Genomic DNA, 17,818 nt, shown 5'->3' on the forward strand with positions numbered 1-17,818 from the left:
TTTGTGACTTACTTTCATAGTATCTAAAGCACTTGGGTTTTTAATTGATTATTTTTCAGAACAGCCAAGCTGGCCATTGGAGAATTCTTTGATTTTCAAACAAAGCCCAATGCCACAGAAACCCTGCAGAGAACCAGAATAAAGTAATATTCTATCTTGAAGAAAGCATTTGATTTCAGAAACAGCCATGCTAACATTCATCAACATCCTTCACTGCCCTCAGTAGAAGCACACAAGTGGACTCCTGCTGGACGAGATCATCATAGTCTGCGACCTTCCAGCTTCCTCCCCACACAAGTCTCTGATTCTCCAACTGCACTTACTGACCAAAGTCAGAGAGTTCCCAAAGAAGAAGCCAAATTAGCAGAAGGCAATAGCTCAGTACAGGAACAAAAGGAGAAGAAAAACAGCCTTCATGTCCCAAGCTGGTTTCCTTAACAGCTTCCGTCTGAAGCAGCTACGTGAGAACATCAGGCAGATTATGACAGCAGGGTAGAATCATCTAAGTCACCTTTGCTCCCTGAACACTGTGCATTGTCAACAGTTGAATTGCCAATTGCTTAATCTAAGCTTTTTGAGTGCTTTTCACTGGTTAAAAAAAATAATAGGTTGAAAGAATAGCTTCCAATCCTTACATTTCCTCAGATCACAGCTGGGTGATCCTTTCCTTCTTTTTGGTGCAGCAGCCCATGAGGATGAAGGGACAATAGAGATACAACATGTTAGAAGAGTGTATTTAACCCAACACACTGTGACACTAATGGAATACACTGCAGACATAGTAATATTTAACTATTTGCATTAACTCTCTCTTGTTGCTGACAATCACGCCATGGCGTGTGTCATCTTCAACAAGAAGATAACCTTAAACGTTCAATTTTGACACAAACATCTTTTCCTAGTAATGAGGAATCCCAGAAAAACAAGTGCTTAAACATAGATTTTCTTTGCATACTCTAACCTAAGGGAAGGGGATGCCAAGGCTGACTAATTAGCAAGATGTTTTTCAAGCTAATACTCAGGAGTGCCTATGCTCCTGATTTCCACTTGTAAATATTTTCATTTTTCTCTGCTTGTAATAAAATTTGATGCTGGGATGACTTTTGATAGGCTTTAGGAGATGGGGGGCAGGATTTCTCTCAATCTGATATGAGGACCTGAAATTTGCTCCCAGTTTATTCAAAATATGCAGTAAAGCATTTTGTGTAGGAATTATGTATATCTTTGCAACATCTATCCCAACAGTACTTCATTTGTTATTTTTGGTGTTTAAAGATTAAAAAGGTTTGACCTCCTCCCCTGTATGGAAGACTAGGGATGGGGCCTCTGGAGTTCAGCTAACAGAGTGTTTCTTGTTTTCATTTGGGGGCTGCAAGGTGATGAAAATTTTCCAGAAGCTGTGCCCTAAGGGACTGTAGCCAGGACCAATGAAAACTGTTGGAAGTAACTCTCTAAATCCAAACACCAAAACCAAAACCAAACCCACTGCCATCAAGTCAATTCTGACTCACAGCGACCTTATAGGACAGAGTAGAACTGCCCCCACAGGGTTTCCAAGGCTATAAATCTTTATGGAAGCAGGCTGCCACATCTTTCTCTCATGGAGGCACTGGTGGTTTCAAACTGCTGACCTTTTGATTAACAACCCAGTGATTTAACCTCTGCACTACCAGGGCTCGAGCTAAATCCAAACAAATCTAGATGAAAAAAGGCCAAGGTACAAAGCCAAATATTTCAAGGACCAGTGGAATTCAATGAAAGAAAAGATTTGAAGTGGAGGAAAGAAGATGAGCCAAGTGATTTCTCTAATTTGGGATTCTGATCTTCATTTTTGCTTTCTATAGAGTACCCATGGCCCCTGGACTGGGTGTGTTGGAAAGGCCAATCCTAAGTGGACAAAATGACTCACTTACATATTTGGGCTTTGTTATTTTACATGGAACCCATAAATCTCAGAGCATCCTGCATGTGGTAACAATTTTCATCCCATGTAAAGCCTAGAGTATAATAATATGGGTCAGCAAAGATAGAAAAAGTGCGTGATTTTTATGATGGGCATATAATTCTTCAGTAGGTAGACTCACAAGTCTTTAAATCATTATCTTGCAGTTTAAATTTGACATATCTTTTTAATTTCCTCCATTCACTGGGTTGGGGATGGGAATGATGAGTGAGCTTAGAAGGATGGAGTTGAAGCAGAGAGATGTAGTGGTGGAGATGAACATCTTTACCGCAATTAGGATAAGGGAGAATGATTCCTATGGACAAAGAAGGCACTGGGTAAATTCATGAGGTTTGAGAGACAGCTTAGAAGAATGGATGGAAAAGGTAGCTTGGTACAGTTGAGAATCGTAGGTATTCATCCAACATGCTCAGGAGCAAGGATGGAGATGTGGAAGACAGGAGTGGAGCAAGGTGAGGTTTTGTACACATAAGAAGAAGTTGATGGAATACCCACCAAAGTTAGGAATACCAACCAAAGGGCCACCTTTGCCTTGACTATGTATTGATCAAATCCCTGAGCTTCAGTTTGCACAGTATTAGGCTAAAACTAGAATACTGAGTTTTTAAGCCCGGCTAGACCACTTGTTATCAATGGGCACTTAGGTAAGTTACTAAAACTGTTTGAATCTACAGGGTTACCTAGTGTAAGAGGGCTTACTGCCTTGATAATGTTTCTTGTGCATTATTAGGTAAATAAAATGAAACCAAAACCAGTTGCCATTTGAATGGTTTCAATCAAAAGAAAAAGGATGTGTATTTAAAAAATCTAAAGTAGGACTTCCAAAATATAGCAGACTGAGAGGACAAGTGTGGGCTCTCAGCCTGTTGCAAACAAATACAAATGCTGAAAAAAAATTTCCCCCCCAATTACTTAATACATAACTGAGTTCAAAAATGAAAAGGAAACCCGAAGTGGCAGAAATTGAGAGAAATTAAAATCAGGAGCCGAAACCACTTGCCCAAGTGGGTTTCAGATCAAATGTATATACCTAGAGTCCAGGGGTTGGGGACTGGAGACATAGCATTGACTACATGTGAAGTTGGGAGGATGAAAAATAACTCCTTTAAAGATCTTGGAGCTTCAAAATCTACCATGTTTGTGAAAACAAATCTAGAAAAACTTTGCCTACCAGCTCAGAAGAACAGAAAAGAAGCTTGCTATGTGTCCAAGGCCTTTTCAGGAGAAGAGAGAAGAGATGCTTGTGAGAAATTTAAAGCCATATGTGTGTTGTGCCAAACGTAGGTGTACAGTCTGAATTTATTCTACTTAAGCCATGAAATTAGCATTAGAAACTAGTCTAAGACTATTGAATGCCTTGAAATCCCCAGTGGAAACACTTCTGAAACGATTCAAAGATGTTTTCTTTCCCCTCTACAATCCAGAGCAATCAGGATCTCCAGGGAAAAATAGGCCTTGCAGAAGATGAGTTCACAAATTAAAAAATTACAAACCACACGAGGAAATGAATCACCATGAAGGAGAGTCAACACATAAAAACAAATGAAAATTAGCAACTCAAATTTAGAACATAATAAATTGAGACTATGTACATTTTAAGAGAACTAAACAGAACTTCCGGAAAAGAAGAACTATAGAGGTTAGAATAAAAAATGACAAAAAAGATAAGGTTTAGTGTAATGACAGGTTATATATCAGAATGAGATATATTTTTATTTACATAATAATGATAAATATTACGAAAATGAGGGAATTTCATGTAATATTTATTAAAGCCCACTATGAAGATCTGTATTAAGTTCTGGAAATACCAAAATCAATTAAGACCCAGTCCCTGACATTGTGGAGCTCATATTCTAAGGCAGACCAGCAATAGTGCAAAAAAGGCAATGAAAAAATGTTATAGATGAGTAGGGTACATTGAGGGTATAAAGGAGGTAGTGGTCAAGTCTGTCTACTGGGGTTTGGATGGAGGACAGTCAGAAAAAGCTATATTCCGTTAAAGAAGCTTGAATTGAATCTTGAAAGACAGGTGGGTGTTTTCCAGACCAAGAAAGAGGGAAAGACATTAAAAGTAGAAGGTGCTTGGGAAAACAGCATGGTATTGCTGGGCCACTTTATGTAAAGGTGAAGGAAAGGGGCAGATCATGAATATCATATGGTAATTTTAACAGGGATGTGTAAAGAAAGTGGAGTCCCTGGGTGGTGCAAAAGGTTAACGAGTTCTGCTGCTAACTGAAAAGTTGGAGGTATGAGTCCACCCAGAGGCACCTGGAAGAAAGGCCTGTCCATCTACTTCCAAAAAAAATCAGCCACTAAAAACCTTATGGAGCACAGTTGTACTCTGATACACATGGGGTCTCCATGAGTAGGAGTCAACTGGATGGCAACTAGTATAAGGGAAGCAAAATGATTCTGTAGTTAAGAACTTGGAGTCAGACTATCTGGTCTAAATCTTAGATCTATAATTTACTGGTCATATAGCCTATCTCAAGCTACTTAATCTCCCTGTTATATCTGTTTCCTCAATTGTAAAATAAACACCCAAAAAAAACCCAAAGCCACTGCTGTCAAGTTGATTCTGACTTACAGCGACCCTATAGGACAGAGTAGAACTACCTCATAGGGTTTCCAAGGCTGTAAATCTTTAAGGAAGCAAACTGCCACATCTCTCTCCCACAGAGTGGTTAGCAGCTGAGGTCTTTAACCACTGTGCAACCAGGGCTCCTAATTGTAAAATAGGAATAATAGTATAAAGTCTTCATGAGATTGTTATGATAATTAAATGAGATTAGGCATGTCAACATTTGGCACAGTTTCTAGTATGTTTTAAGTGCTCCATGAACAGTAGTCCTTGTTCTTATACTTATGATTCTTATTAAGAGAGAAGTTTGAGAAAGATGGAAGCAGATAGCAAAATAATTTCACAGTAATAATTCATTCAGCAAATATTTGAGACACTGTGTAAGGAACAGGGTCTAGAGTAGTGAAGGAGATAGACTAAGTTCCTGCCTTCAGAGAACTTACATTGTAAAGGGGAAGGCAAATATTAAATGACTAATCACTATTTGGAGCCCTGGTGGCACAGCGGTTAAGAGCTTGGCTGCTAACCAAAAGGTCAGCAGTTCAAATCCACTAGCTGCTCCTTGGAAACCCTATGGGGCAGTTCTACTCTTCCCTACAGGGTCACTATGAGTCTGAATCGACTCAAAGGCAATGGGTTAAATTACCATTTACTTATTTAGTTTCAATTGTGGTAAGTGCTACTCTAAGGAGGGAGAGGAAATTCATTGTTCCAGTTAGCATCACCTGGGAACTTGTTAGAAATGTAAATTCTCCGTTCCTACCCCAGACCCACCCAACTGAAAACTCTGGGTATGGGACTCAGAAATCTGTTTTAATAGCACTCCAGATGATTCTAATGTACCTGAGGAAGCTCTTGATTGTAGGTGAACACACCGTAACAGAAACTAGAGTGGAGTCTTTGAAAATGACTTTGTTCCAGGTACTCTTAAGGTGCCTTCAGCTTTTTGTGAGTTTTTCTGAGGACGAATTTAGGTTTAAAAGACCTTGTTTCTTAAATTGAATCTTGGTAAAATCTTAAGAAAGAAATCAATACCTAATTATAGTCTGATTTCCTCTCTTTTTTATCCTTTGGGAAATAGAAATGGACGTGTTGCTTCCAGCAGGGGGCTCCACGACCATCCAAAGTGGCAAGGAGAGGGACAGATCACCACAGCCCGATCCGAGACCAGGAGTGAGGGTCAGCTATACAGACAGGCAGCACCTTGCCAAGAGCACATCCCAGGGATTGTGTCTTCTGCCCTACCCTCGTACGTGACTTAAAGTACCTCAGTAACTGGTCATAGAGCCCCTTCTAAAGGAAGTTTTGTTGTTGTTGTCAGCTGCATCACGCTGGCCCCCAACTCATGGCAAGCTCATGCACAATGCAGAGAAAGGATGCTTGGTCCTGCACCGTCTCTATGATAGGTCGCAGATCAGACCGTTATGATTCACGAAGTTTTCAAAGGCTAATTTTTGGAAGTAGATCATCAGTCCTTTCTTCCTACAGCTCCTGCATGGAAGGTGAGAATTCTACCACTGCCTTATCCTAAAGAAAGTATGTCTAGTTAATTACAGGGTTATTATTTTGTGATTGGGCATATAAATCGGGGCAATACTACCTGTGGCCTTCGTTTTCGGCTCTCTTGCCAAGTAGTACTCAACCTTTATCTTAAACATATGTCCAAGAAATATTCAATAAAAATTCATTTCAAGGGTGCTAAATGATTAGGCTACCCAGGGCCTCCACAGGTCTCAGTCAGGCCAAAGTGAATGAATCAGTTCCATATTACAGCTTGTTGAGGGACAGTCTGGTGGTATGTTCTTGGTATATCTCTGGGACTGCCCACCTCAAAGGAAAGTCTATCTACTGACCTCACTGGAAGCTTATCAGCAGCTCTAGGAAAAGGAAGCATTTTTGAGACTAAACCTAATCTAGAGGGAATTTCATTCCCAAAGTTTGTTGTAAGGTGGTTGTTTGGCATTTAGACAAATTTTCCTACAGATATCTTGTTGTCCTTGATCATTAGGTGACCAGGTCAACACAGATTGTGCCCATAGAATAGCATTAATGGCACTGCTTTTAACTAGACATAATCACTATCTATGAAGGACAAGGAGAAACGCATTTGGATGTGGAGAATGCATCTCTCTCTCTTAGTAGTAGGGTCTCCGGGAGCAGCATTTGGTGACTCAGCTTTGACCTGGGGGAAGGGTGGAGAAAGAAACAGGAAGATGGTTCCTTCAGTAAGGATGTAATGCTCATTTGTACTTCTACATCTGCATAGTGGAAGAAAACTCTCAGTATCAAATAAAAGAAGTCCTCTCAGGGTTCTGCACTGGGGACAGAAGGCATTTTGGTGGGTGAGGGGAGGTGGAGAGATAGGTTCAGCGCTGCGTCATTTTATAGCTGAGAGGGTGGAAGGTGGGGCTGCCAGTTTGGGAGCATTTGAATGTGGCCCTAAAGCAGATTCCCAAGTACAGGCGTTGACCTTCTCTCTTCATGTGAAGAACAGGAAAAGTAACTGACAAATGGAAAACCTTTTCTGTATAACCCTACCCATTGCCACTGAGTTAATCTCGACTCATAGCGACCCTATAGACAGAGTAGAACTGTCCCATACGGTTTCCAAGGCTGTAAATCTTTATGGAAGCAGATTGACACATCTATCTCCCAGAGAGCAGCTGGTGGGTTTGAACCACCAACCTTTCCATTAGCAGCCGAGCACTTTAACCACTGCACCACCAGGGCTCCTTCTTTTCCATGTGTAGCCAGAATATCAGAATCTTGCCCTAAATACTAATAATGGGATGCCTAATATTCTAATATTGACTCATTAGCATGCCTAGAATTTATTACAGAATACCACAATGACAGTGCTTGTGATGAAACTTTGCCATGAGAAGTGGAGGATCTCGTAGGTCCAGGGTTCCCTGGTATATATGCACAACCTCACATCGTGTGGGCAACAAGAGCAGGGGCTGGTTGAACAGAGCCAAGGAGCACCCCATGACACAGATGGAAACTGTCAAGGAAGGAGGCACTTATCTCAACAGATTTTCAGTATATGAAAATGGTTATTATGGGAAAAGATATCAAAGATAATAAGGAGAGATGAGAATGCTTAGTTTTTAAGTCTCAGGTGATTGATTCACACAGCCCTTTATGTATAATTTTAATGAACCATCACAACTTTGTCACGAGATAGATACTATTATGATCCCCACTTTACATATGGGGAAAACTCAGGAGAGAGAGGTTAAGCCCAAGGTCACCAAGTGGTAGAACTGGGTTTTGAACTCAGACACCCTGGCTCCAGAGCCAATGCTCTAATTAATCTAAACCTCCACAAACATAACTGCCTCTGATTCTCTAGATATATGAACAACAGAATGTGCCAGCCTTTCGCAGTGTAATCTCCCCCAGATGAAGGAGACTCTGGATTTTAATTTTTGCACTTAACCTCGGTTAATCGGCAAGTTCAGTTATGCATGCAGTGACACCGAGGGAATTTTCAATGCATTGATTTAATTTGGAAGAATTCCATTGAAATATCTCACTTTCCTCACCCACAATCTCTGCATCGTTTAAAGAGGATATTCCAGTGGCTAGAATGTTTTCATTCTTACATATTTGTACATGACCTTAAAGTGCAGGAATTCTCAGGTGATTCTAGAATCTACATTTGTAAATGGCACTATCTGTGTCTGTCAATGGCAGGTAATGACTATTTTGCAATGGACTTTTAAAAAGCAATTGTTTGTTAATGACTTTTGGCTTCTTAGGTCAAAGAATTATATCAATTAAAATAGAAATGAAAGATTCTGACATAACATCAGTGATTACTGGGAAATAGAAGAACGTGTCTACACTAAGAATCAAGGAGATCAAAGGGCAAATGCACTCAATTGAGTGAAACTAATAAATTATTGGAAAACACTTTTCATGTCGAAGAAAATGCCATATATATGAACAACAGCATTATCACTAATTTTAGAAGAATATGATACTTCTTACATTGCAGCCCACCAAAATCATCTTTAACCATTTTTATTTAGGAAAAAATGACTTACTACAATGTTTATTTAAAAATGGCTTTCCATATGCCAAAGAAGCACTTATTTCATTGATGGAACTCTGGAAGCTTAAAAGGCTGAAGTGATGAAAGCAGCTGACTGTCCTTCTCATAAATGAGATCAAGAGATACACAGGAGAATTACCAGAAGAGCCTTATGTCTGATCTGAAGGGGAGACTGACAATAGGTCAGGATCTGTACAGTAGAAATATATTATTTATACAGACAGCATATATAATATCATAGGTTATAGGATCTCCTCATTAAACATCAGAACATATAGCTTTCTGCCTAATAACCCCTAGCAATTGATGAAGAATAATTTTGTTTCATATTCAGACAGAGACAATTTTGTAAAAATCACCTTCTTAGCAAGGTTTGAATGGGAAAAAAATGTTGGATTTGGGGAAACAATCTATTTTCCACTGTTCCTTCAGATATCTGAAAGGAATTTGGACTGGCATGAATTCTAGCATTCCCTTTTCCCTGCTTAGGCTTTGTAGTAAGAATTATTCACTCTTGTCACTGAAAATGGTGCCACAGTGGTTAGGAGCTACGGCTGCTAACCAAAAGGTCGGCAGCTCAAATCCACCAGGCACTCCTTGGAAACCCTATGGGGCAGTTCTACTCTGTCCTATGGGGTCGCTATGAGTCGGAATCGACTCAACAGTAACTTTTTTTTTCCCCCCTCTGTCCAGGTCCCTGGGTGATTGAATCAGTTTGTGCTTGCGCTCCACTACTAAACTAAAGTTTGATGGTTTGAACCCACCCAGCAGCACCATGAAAGAAAGGCGTAGCAATCTGCTTCCATGAAGATTACAGCCAAGGAAATCCTATGGAGCATAGTTCTACTCTGTAGCACATGGGTTCACCACGTGAGTCAGACTGCCTCAACAACAATGAGTTTGGTTTTATGTTTTTTTCTTTCTCTGTCCCCTATGATAATGAGAAAAATCCAGTTCCTTTACTAGAGGAATTGTTGAGCACAGCACACTTGGCTTCATCCACAGGTTTAAGGAAGAGAGAGGCTTGCATTATTATTTCTGTATAGTAGCTGGAGAAAATAAGGCATAGAGAGGCCAAAGATAACTTAAAACAGACTCTGACACAGTGGAGTAATTGTCCAAAGAAGAGTTTGAGAGGAGGAGAGGGGCATGGTGGTATATTGGACATGGTGATGAGGCCTCAGTGGTGGCTTCGACCCCCATCAGGATGGTGCCCCTTTCTAAGCCTCCAACTACCAGCATAGTCCTGGCTCTCATTCTCTTAAGTCCCTTGTTATTGTTGTTGTTAGGTGCTGTCAAGTTGATTTCAACTCATAATGACCCCATGTGACAGAGTAGAATTGCTCCATAGGGTTTCCTAGGCTATAATCTTTACAGAAGCAGATCTCCAGGTCTTTTCTCCCGCAGAGCCACTAGTGGGTTTGAACTGCCAACCAAAAGCCAACCTTTCAGCTGGCAGCTGAACACTTAATGATGTGCTACCAAGGCTCCTTTTAAGTCCCTTAGAGGTCCCCTTTCCACCAGAGGGATCAAACGTGTAAGAAGCATCCATAACTGGCAAGGTGCAATCTCCGCACTTTCATAACAGTCCATGGGGCAGAGCTGAGAGAGGAGCATATAAATACTGCTTGTTAAATAAATACATATAATTGAAGCTTTTATTAAAAAGAATTTACACTAAGGTATAAATGATATATGTTCCATGTCCCATGAGGATGTTTACAGTGTAATAAAGGATCTTGTTAATCAGAATTAATTTCTAATTGGAGAAAGTACAGCTTCTCTTCTCCTATCAACCACCAATTCCCCTCTCCCTCCTTGTGAACTGGTCCATAGGGTATAAAATGCACAGAATAGTGTTTCATACTAGGAAGCCTCATGCCGTCTATACTTCTCTATCCTAACACCTTTACAAGTGACTTCGTATCTCATGAGACTTGATAAAAATAATCACTTTTGAACAAGAGCCATAAAGGACATTCAAAATCAGGGGATTATAGATGCATGACTACAGAAAGTCACTTGTCTACTCCAAATTAATAAATCTCCATATATCCTCCATGGGGCTTTGAGTTGTTTTCCCAGCATGAGTGATAGATTTGCACAATAGATGTTTGTTGAATGAAAACACATAAACCAACAAAAACAAATTCTGACTGAATTGTTTCAGCTCATCATCAAGGAATAGAGTAAAACAATCCAGAAACAGGACCCTTGGGTTTGGTCTCCACACAGTGGGAAGTCAAGGCTAAACAGCCAAGGACAATGTAGCAATAAGCAATTACACTAAAATATCATAACACAATATTTGAGAGCTGGGAATCATTATGCAATCCTGTTCTATTTGAATAATCAAATGTATAAGTTTTTCAGTCTATATTGTACTGATTCCCAAAATTAGATTTCAAATCGGGACTGAAATAGAGTTCTCAGATATGTGGAGAAGTTTCAAATGTACCTCTAAATCCGTAAGGAATTGTCTACTTTTTTTTTTCAGGGCCTTCAATTCTTTGCATATATATATGATCTTTGGAAGAAATAATACCTATTGAAAAGAGTTTGACTTTATGTCTGAATTCTGTGCACAAAGATAGACTGCTCCTGAGTCACCCACGAGGCTCCGGGGAGAGCTAGGTGACACTGAATTTGATCATAGAAGACAGAATCATATTTTTAAAAGAATTCTCCCAGTAATTCAGCTACATAGCAGAGGTTTGCCACTTTTTCTTTCAGTGTTGGCTGCAAATGCTGCAGCCCCCTTCAGGCTGTCTGTGCTCTAGGGAGGGATGCAAACTCCTGGGGCAGAGCAGAATAAAGGGATTGGGACTTACTAGATGCTCAAGGGAAGACACAGACCATCTGCACACTACTGGCGCTGCTGTCTCACTTTCTAAACCCTTCCGAATAAAACCTTTCATTAATACAGTCCTTTACAGGGGTGGTTCTACTCTGTCCTGTAGGGTCGCTATGAGTCGGAATTGACTTGACGGCAACTGGGTTGGGTTTTCTTTTTTTTGGTTACAGACTTAAGGTGTGGCCACAGAAATGATCCCGTTTAGTCATAATTCTAGCCATTTCTCCCTGTAGAGCAGGCAGGAGAAGGATTATCTGGGGCCTCATATATGGGGTGGAGTACCTGGTTCAAGCAAATGGTTAACACTCTCAGCTGCTAACCAAAAGGTTGGAGGTTAGAGTCTACCCTGAGGAAAGGCCTGTTAATCTACTTCCGAAAAATCAGCTATTGAAAATCCCATGGAGCACAGTTCTATTCTGACACACGTGGGGTAACCATGAAATGGAACCGACTTGACGTTAATCTATGGGGCAGGGAAGAAGTACACCTAAGATCACCCTAACTACTAAGTCAGACTTCAAACCCGAGCCTGGCATCTTCTCTGCTATAGCACAGTGCCCTCATTAAGTGTTGGTAGCTTTCGGGAACCACAGCCTGAGGAGGTGGACGGTGATGATGGCTGTTCTGGAGACCATTGGGAGAAGTGCCAAGATACCATGTGAGGCTGAGGAGCTTAGTCTTCCTGGTACCTAGTGGATGTGGAGGAAATCATTGCTAAATTGAAGTAAAGTCCCCTCTGGCTTGCTTCTGCCTCGCTTACGGTCTTCTTGTTGTTTAGGGGCTAATTATGGAGTCTGTGGAATGTTTCTTCTCCCAGGCCCTGTGCTGCCTGCTCTCTGACCATTTGCCTGCTCTGTTATTTCTGTATGCAGACACAGGTCATCGAGAGAGGCATCAGGCTTGAATCAGCCTCCTCTCCCACTTATTGGCATCAGTAGCAAAATCTTTGATGAAGACAGAATGTTTCTTATTTGGCCACTGAGATATCTGGGGATTATTTACAGATTTCATTATTCGCTTTATTCCTATCCATTATTATTGGGAGCCCTGGTGGTGCAATGGTTAAGCATTCAGCTGCTAACCAAAAGGTCAGTCATTCAAACCCACCAGCAGCTCCACAGGAGAAAACCCAATGATCTGCTCCTATAAAGATTATAGCCTAGGAAACCCCGTGGGGCAGTTCTGCTCTGTCACACGGGGTTGCTATGAGTCGGAATCGACTTGATGGCACACACCAACAACGATAATTATTCTGAATAGCTGAGGTTTGCCTATATCCCTAACACAATTTCAAATTTGCAGAGAGGTCCTATGCACTGAAGAGCTGAGCATGTTCAGTCCATCATATCTATCCATGGCAAAGAATTCTGGGTTCCAGAACACAGGAATATGCAAGAAATGCTTGTGTAGGACTAGAGGGTAGGATGAGTAAAAAAAAATTACATTGTAAGAACATTTTTACATTGAACAATAGAACTATTTATGACGAGTTCCTGTAAATTGGATTTAGAAAAATTTAGTTACATTTTAGATCCATCAGAGGAGTTGACAACTCAAGGTACATCCTGCTATGAGCTCTTTTGCAGGTGCAAAGTATTTTCGTGAGGAAATGATCCCCCTCTTGTTTATCTTTTGTGTGAATTTGAATTTTAATATATCAGGTTGTCTTAAAACACCTGTATGGCTAATTCTGCTGAGATGCTTTTCATTGACTACTTGGTAAATGGACTCATTCTCTAGGGGAATGTTATAATCTGCCTGGCTGTTTCCAGTTTCAGAGCCAAGAAGTACTTATCATAAAGTGAACATAAGGTTTTCAATAGGCCACACACGCTTAGGTTCCTACAATTCTCAAACACTCACTCTTCCTATATAGGAGAAAAGCAAGCAGCCAGTTCAGGTAATCAGGTTTAAAAGCTTTGGCTTTGTGTAGTGTTTATGTACATTTACATAATTTTGTTTATATGTTTAGGTAAAGAAGGCCTGTTTGTTTTTCTTTCATTTCTAAATCTAATATCTCTGCAAATACTTTAGCCATTTCCCTACAGAATTTTCATTTAAACCCGAAGTGTTGGAATGAGCTTATTTTCATTTATAAGTTTCATGGTCTTCTCTGCTGTTTATGCCTCATCTTTGCTCTCCTATCCCAAAACAAAGCTACTGTTTTAGCTGCTATTTTTCCAGATGATTGCTCTATCTTGGTCACCATTAGTCCAGAGTTCCAGCACAAACCTATAGTGTCACGAAAAACAAGTCAAGTTTTAAAAAAAAAATGTTTAAAGCACAGTAAATCTGCTTTTGTCTACTGTTTGAGTTTCTTTTGGCCCACTGCCTGACATCCACTAGGTACACTCTGAATATTTTAGTCCTGGACACAAGGGAAGGAGCTTGCTTTTTAGACTGGTTTGTGCTATTTACTGCCAGACATGATATTAACAAAGAACAATGACATTGAGCTGTGTTACCAAGTGACTTGGTTTACGATTATTCTCTGGCTTGCCTTGGTTCACGGTTGTTCCCTGGCTGTGGTATTCATTCTTTGCATCCCAGATAAGAAGTCATGTTTTGGTTAATGACTATTTCCACCATACGTGCTTAATCACCTTTAGAAGAAGACCTGGAAGCTCTTTTGGTTGTCCTTCAACCTTAGGAAGGCTAAGCATGTGTCTGTATAGGTTAGTAACCTGTACAACAAGGCCAAGGAGGAACAACTAGAAATGGAGAGCCATGGAAACTGATTCCACTGGTGGACATCACATTTTAACCATAGTATTACTTGTCTCTATCCCTGGATGGTACAAACTCTGAGCTGTTAACCAAAAGGTTAGAGGTTCAAGTCCACCCAGAGGCACCTCAGAAGAAAGGCCTGGTGATCTACTTCTGAAAAATCAGCTGTCGAAAACCTTATGGAGCATAGTTCTACTCTGACACACATGGGGTCGCTATGAGTTGGAATTCACTCAGTGGCAACTGGCTTTTGGTTTTTATTGCTTGTTTCTGGCTAGAACCACCAATGGTAGTCTGTTAGTATGCGCACAAAGCTGCAAGAAGCTTCCTGTTCTACTTCAGACATCTCCTGAGGCCACCTTATTAAGGAATTTATTTTCATAATCAGTTTCTAAGAATCAATATTTCTTTTCCTATTTCCCTTTGCTTAGACGTAATGTGATTAGAACAAAGAACACTCATGCTTTGGAACTAATCGGAATTGTTACTAAAGAAAATACAGTCCAACAGTCCTCCCCTCATGTATGAACTCTGTATCTCCCCTGGGGTGAGAAGTGGGCAGCTAGACTAAGCAGGTTGGGAGCCAAAGTTTTAGAAGAAGCAAATTCATATGTGCACCCATCTTCTTAGAGGACACTTTGGAAGGGACTACATGTGCCAAGATCTTTGTTGAACCACATTTTCTGTAATGACCACGTGTCCCATCACAATCATTTGTTTTGAAAGGCAGTCCCTGGGAGACAGTGGCATTCTGCAGTAAGTGTGTCTTATTCTGAGCCATTCCAAAGGATGTTTGAATCCATTTAATTCAGGTGACAATGCTAAAACGCTTAAGAAATGAGGATTTCTCTATTAAGAAATGAGGATTTTTTCTAAGGGTTTTCATCTTTAATCCCTCCATCGGAGGGAAGGGATTAACAGTTGACAATATTCACATTGGGTGATCAGGTAAAACAAATTGCGCATAGTCACCCAGGTTAGAAAGCTTGGGATTTAACAAGACAAACTATCAGAGGCTAAATTGAATGGCTGAAGGGTCTGTGTCCTTTTCTAGAATAATCAGAGGACTTGAACGAAGGACAAACTAGAAAAATCATTGTGAGGTTTATAAGTGCAAGTAATAAAATCTGTTAAACACACACACACACAAACCCATGGCAAAGCTCCTCCACCTTAAACAGTCACAAAATTTCTTTGTGTAAAGTTTGTGAATATATGTATATGTTTAAAAATACATGGGAAAATCTTAAGAAAACCTTTTAGGAAAAGATTTAGAAAATCTATGGAAGAACTTGGACTATGCAATTAATTTGGAAAAGGGCTAATGCCAAAATATTTTAAAGCTTTACTCCCCTCCCCCAGGGCATAACTCAAAGATGTCCTCAGTTTTTTTCTTTTTCCTTCCCTTTATAAACTCAAACTCCTAACTGAAAAGCAGCCTGTGATACTCAATGTGAATGAAATAATTACAACTGGATCAGGTGTAGGGTGGTTTGGGACAGTTTAAAAAGATTCTCCCCCCTCAGTCCTTACCTACTTGTTCCCTGAAGGCTTTCTGTGTCCCTTCAGGCAAACCAGGCAGCAGTAACAGCAGCAATAATCTTATTTACAAAGGGGGCAGAAGGGCAAGGGGTTGGAGGCCTCAAGAGCCTGCTTTCAATACGGTCCCTGTCATCCTGAGATCAGAGAGTTTGCCCCAGCACAGGTGAATAATGACCAGGGGAGCTTTGTGACTGATGACTGCTCTGTTTGGGTAGCTAATTGATGTCCCTCCAGTTCCTAGTGAATAATGCCCTTTCTAGCAGTGACAGTAATGTCATCATGAGAGAAAATAAGTGACCAGCTAATGAGGAAACAGGACACAGAGCCCCCACCCCCACCCCTGGGTGCTCTACTGGGCCAAGTGGGAATGACGCTTTTACATATGTATAGGATGCTTTGTAAAAAATCTCTTTGAGTTGACAGAACTAGGGATTGGTTTGACTCTGACCTTTTTAACTAGTGTTACAAATCTGCTCAAGCCTCTGTACATCACAGTGCAGGTGCATTGAGAACAATGAATCTCCTTAGCTGGACGTCCACAGCTGTTGGTGATCTGGCTCCTGGCCCTCACCCTCCTCATTCTGCTTTGGGTATCATATCTCAGTCATACGAGACTATCTGCCATTCCCTGGACACATCGTGTTCTCTTACATCTCTAGCCTGTCCCCCCACTCTATCATTACTCTTTTCCCTATGATATCCTTGCAGCCCTGGTGGCACAGTAGTTAAGAGCTCAGCTGCTACCCAAAAGGTTGACAGGTCAAATCCACCAGCCACTCCTTGGAAATCTTATGGAGCAGTTCTACCCCGTCCTATAGAGTCACTATGAGTCAGAACTGACTCGACGACACCTAACAACAACAATATCCTTCATGCCTCATTTCCCCTTTCCTCCTCTTCCTAAAGTATGCTACCTGTGCCCTTACTGGTTTCCCTTAGCCACCTCTGTCTTACCTTGATCATATTACAATAAGATTGACTCTTTCAGTGTTCACCTTCTTTCATCAGACCTTCAGTAATTTGAAGGCAGGGCCCATGACTTGCCATGTTGCTTGAATTGAACAGGACAATACACTACAGTTTGCTAAATGGAAATTGGCTTGTGGATCTCAACTCATCAGTAGCATAGTGTTAAGAGCAAATCTGAGCTTTATCACTTTTTGGTTGTATGACCTTGGGCAAGATGATGTACCTCATAATAAATGAGATGAACGCTAACCATTACTAACCAGTGCTAAATACAAACTAGGTTCTCAGTAAATACTTGCTGGATTGTATTTTACAATTTAGTAAGTTACATTTCATTGGCTAGTATTCTTTCTTAGATACCTTGTGCTACTTACAAGTTTTAAATAAAAGGCAAGTGTTGTGAAAACTTTCCTATAGGAAGTGGCCAAAAGGTTGGAAAAACAGCTACTATGGATGAGATCAGAAATATTTGTAGTGACCAATGAGGGAAGAAAATAAATCAAACTTCCCCTCAGCCACTGTTTCAGTTACCCAAGGTGACTGATGATTCATAGTAGGCAAGTTATAAAGAACAAAAATTTATTTGACACCGAGAATAGATTTGATAAAGTTTTCTTATTGCTTCTGTCTAGAGAATGAAGGTCAGAAAACATACCTCCTGTGCTCCCTTGCAGTGTGGTGTGATGTCAAGATCGAGTTTAGAGCCAAAGGACTGGGTTTGAGCTCCAGAGATGCAACTTACAAGTAACTGTCCCTATGAACTTGGGCAAGATATTTGACCTCTTTGAGCGTATAGATGTGGATATGTACTGTAAATACATTAGAACCTTGGGTATTATTTTTACTAGGCATTCTAGTAGATACAGGTGGTCTTCTTCATCTTTGTATTTCCTAGCACATGGGAAGTTTTCAATAAATACTTGTGGAATGTATGTCTTTGAATGATGAATGAATAAATGGAGGCACTATGGGCTTTGGAAACAGAAAGGCCTGGGTTCTAACATTAGCCATGTGATCTTTACCACATTGACCTTTTTCCCTCACCTATAATATGAAGTATACACACACATACATATACATATATATTATATATATGTATATATATTATATATATATGTA

Source organism: Trichechus manatus, unplaced genomic scaffold (assembly GCF_000243295.1).
Source record: "Trichechus manatus latirostris isolate Lorelei unplaced genomic scaffold, TriManLat1.0 scaffold00226, whole genome shotgun sequence".
Lineage (NCBI taxonomy): Eukaryota > Metazoa > Chordata > Mammalia > Sirenia > Trichechidae > Trichechus > Trichechus manatus.